This window comes from Malurus melanocephalus, unplaced genomic scaffold (genome assembly GCF_030028575.1).
Source record: "Malurus melanocephalus ecotype Western Australia unplaced genomic scaffold, MMel_1.1 scaffold_329, whole genome shotgun sequence".
NCBI lineage: Eukaryota > Metazoa > Chordata > Aves > Passeriformes > Maluridae > Malurus > Malurus melanocephalus.
Window position 1 is genome coordinate 468,396 of NW_026623561.1, and position 4,200 is coordinate 472,595.

A 4,200-nucleotide genomic window follows, 5' to 3' on the forward strand; every position below is an offset into this window, starting at 1 on the left:
TTTTTTTTGCTTGAAAGCCATCTCCCCAGCCCCACACACTTAACCGAACACCTCTACAACTGTGCAGGATGAACGGTGAAGACTAAGGGGTCCTTTCTTTTCTGGCATGGAAGAAGCATATCTCTTGGTAATCAGACTGTAAGTACTGTAAAAGGCTCCGTCTTTCTCAATGCAAATAAATGTGAGTGATGCAATAGCAACATCTTTATGGTATGTTTTCTTGGCCACTGTGAAGTAATAGTTTTGGAGGGGATACAGGAATTAGTCACCCCACAATTAGTCATTCTTCAGTGTAGTTTGATACTTGAGGGATCTGTATTTCAGAAATGTGGTTCTGCAACCATAGGAACTATTTTCAAGTACTTTCTGCTTTCCCCTTCTTTAAATTGGGAAGAGTTTTTTGTTTTTTTTTTTTTTTAAAAACATTCACTTTATACTTTACATGTGCTTCTACACTCATGTGTCTCTATTTCATCTTCATACAAACTTTGCTTTCCCTTTCTCRGGACCTTTGACCAAAACCCAAGTTTGGGAAGCACCTCCATCCCAGCTTTTCTAGGGCAGAGCCCATCAGCTGACCAGGMATTCTAAAGCTAATGCTACAAAGGGAGGTGTGGGTGAGGGTGTGTGCATGCATGGGTGTGTGTGACACGTGTCTCCAGCAGCCTGAGAGGGGCTGGTGGCCCATCAGTACTTGGCAAGGTGTGGGGAGCACTCTGGGGACAGAGCTGTGAGCTGGGGCACTGGAAGACACCTCCTTTCCAAAGGCTGTTTGCTGCMTTGGGAAGAGAACAGGGTAAGAGACAGCTGCTCTGTAAGTCTTCTCTTGTAACAGTCAGAAATTGCTGCAGAAAGTCTGTTCCCTTTAACTGGAATTCTTGTGAGTCAAAAAGGCAATGCAGATGTTTCAAAGTGTTAATCATAAATATCAGGGGAGAGGRATCTTAATGGCAGAGCTCCCAATAAGTGACAACATTTGGCCTCAAATATTTCATTTGGTGAGATGTCACATACTTCTCTGTACATAGCAGCTCTGCAGTTACCTTAGCCATTTCATTTTTGGAGTGAGTATTGCAGTCCAGCCTGCGTGTCACAGGCTACACACCAGGGTCTGCCCTGGGCACATGGCCATCACTGGCCCAGGCACCAGCACCAGACCAGTCCTCTCCTAAGATGGCTTGTTTCATCCAAGCTCCCCTCCCCCACTGCAAAAGCTTGGATCTACTTTCCAGCCGACCTTCCTCCCAGCTCCTTGGTATTTCTCTGTTGCCAAACTCTAGTCTCTAAAATGTATTCCATGTATACCAAAGTCTGCTTGACATTTGGCTCTGAGAGTCTTTTGGTATAAATATACCAGTCTTTCCGTGCTGATATAAATAATTTCTTCTTGTTTCAGACATGTTGTTGTCATTATTAACTTACCAAYCCAAACTCCAAACACAAAATTCAAATCTGGCAAAAGAAATACAAAGCAAATCATGGGCCAAATTGATTTGACTTTAAAACAGCACTGAARCAGATGAAATACTGTGTTTCATTTGGAAAAACAGCAGCTGTGTCTGTACAGCAACTACTGTGCTTCTCCAAAGGGTTTTTCCCACATACAGAGCTAAACTCAACCAAATGCAGCTTGGAATTAGAATGTAAAGCTCCCATTAAGTTCCTGGGCCAAACTGTTTGAAAATGTAAATAAGGGTTACTAGGTTTGAAGTCAGATGAAGGTGGTATGCATTGCCCCAACTATGGATGTTAAGTGCAATATCTCTGCTGATGGCAGTCAAAAACTGGGTAGGAAAACTCCAGCCCAGAGGACACGAGCTAAAGACAGAGCCTTGCTTCTCGACCCTTTCTTCTCTGGCTAGAAGCMATGCCAAGGTAGAAGCAGATGCCAAGGCCTGTACACTGCAATCATCATAATTTGCAATGATCTAATATTAAAATATCAGTACCAATGTGCAAGGAATTCTGTTTCTCCTCAGTCCCAGTGTGTGCTATCTCTACTCAGCTGACAAATTCCCACAGTCCAGGCATGGTATGGACCTCCCATACCCAAAGGGGCACAAACACGTTTCAGTTACAAACGGAACTGCTTTCTGCTCAACTGGAGAGCCCTGTTGGGCACAAGTCAGCATTACAGAAGTGATGTGGTTTAAAAGTGAAGCTTACCTGGTACAACCTTTGCTGAGCACACCTAGTAGAAGTGATGTAGATCAGCAGGCCTGTGCAGCTCAGCAGGGAATTGAGGTGTGCTATACTGCCCCTGGAAAGAAAGCTTCCCAAAGCAAGCACCCTTCAGGACTGCTCTCAAGCACTTTGGTGGAAGCACCACTTTAATGGAAGCACCATTAAAGTGATTGTTATCTTAAATGCAGTTTAATTTTTAAATCCTCATGGTTTCACTGATAATTGGACAGCTAAAATAGCTTTTAGAATCCAAGGCTGAATTTTCACTTCYTTTTGCTTTGCTGATGGGGTGCAGAAGACCTTGTAGGGAAGGTGAAAAGCAAGTTTTCTGGTGACACTGACAGACCCTGTTACCCTTTACTCAACAGGGTGTGCATAGTACAATTGCCCTCTTGAGTTGAGCACTGCATTTCAGCTGTCTTGGAGTTCAAAAGGAGGCATATCCTTGAGGCAGCTCCAGTCCTTTTACACAGGAATGATGCAGRGGAGAAAATCAAGGCAGTGAAGATCAGAACCTGCAGTGCAGCTTCTCTCTCYGGCTGCTGATGTGTAGGACTCAGTTCCCTGAACCTCCCCTTCTCCTTACAGCCTAACAGAGGGAAGATCACTATAAGCACCAGGTATTTCTGTTAGTGGGAAGYCTGGTAAAAACAATGCTCTTTCCAGGCCAGCAACACCTCCTGTTGGCAGGCTTACTTGGCAGGCTCCAGGCACTGAAGTAAACACGCTCTCTGTTATGTGAGACTCACCAAAGTGGGGCTTCTCCTTGTCCTGCCTCTCAAGAKAGTCTGAGGAGCCAGTTGTGGCCCTTTAATGTGAGGAAATTAAGTGGCCAAAAAAATGGAAGTGCCTGGAAAAGTGTTGCCCCTTCATTATGACAAGCAATATGGAAGTAATTTGAGAGTGGGTAGTGTTTCTAGTCCCACAGAGTGGCAACTTTCYTCCACTGGCCCAGATTCAGTCTGGCTCTCTCTGCCCGACCTGCCCCGAAGCCAACAGACCAGAGTCACACCAGCCTCCAGAAATGAGAGATGCTAAACTTTGCCTTAGAGTTTGTTTGGCAAGGGTGGGGAACAGTCCACGCTGAAGGGAGATAGAGGAAAAAAAACTCTAGATAAATAAACTGCAGACAATATGTCATTGATACAGTGTCTGGGGTGGCACTGCAATGCAAGTGACACACAGAGGAGGGAGGAAAGCCTTGGCACTCAGAGTAAACCATTGTATTCACTAGAATTGACCATGCTTTCCTGCCTCCAATTGTCTCCTTTAACTGGCAGAGGTGCCTTCAGAAGAGGCACCAAGGCATTTTTGCTTCTGCTGCTTTGTCCACACTCTCCTTATGGCAACACCTCACTGCCACTGCCACGCCAATGGATGCTGCTGAGGGAGGCTTGTGACCATGTTGGAAGCACATCCCTGTGTCCAGATCTTTGCCAAAGGACTGTGCCAGCAGCCACCACCATCCAAACAGAGCCAGGGCCGCACGCACAGCTGACTCCTGCCCCTGTTGAGTCACCCCACTGGCTTCTTCTTTCTTATTGCTTTAGCTACATCAGGAGATCTGYCCTGCCCTTGCAGAGCTGCTGGGCAGCTGCTGAGGAGCCCAGTCTGAGCCAGTCAAGGAGGGGCTCTGCTCACTCTCAGGCTGGAGCTACTGCARGCRAGAGAAGGGGCAGAGCACACAGGAGGAGAACAGCAGCCTTGTATATCTGTCATRTAAAACTCAGAGCCCCCGGTCTGGCTCTTTATCAATTATTAGCCTGCTGCTAAAATAAGAAAATAGATTTCATAAGTGTGTTTCTGTTCCACACACCAGACAGATAGTCTGGCTAAAATGATTTATTGGTGTGAGTTAGTGCATGTGTATGTGTAGATGTGCATATGGTTCAAATCCTATAAAGCAGAGTCCTGCCTATGTGAGCCTGTATTTAATGTTTTATATGGTACATCATTCCTTTTTCATGTGTCTGTCTGGTTTTCTTGGGCAGCACCAGTTAAATTTCTTCTTTCTTT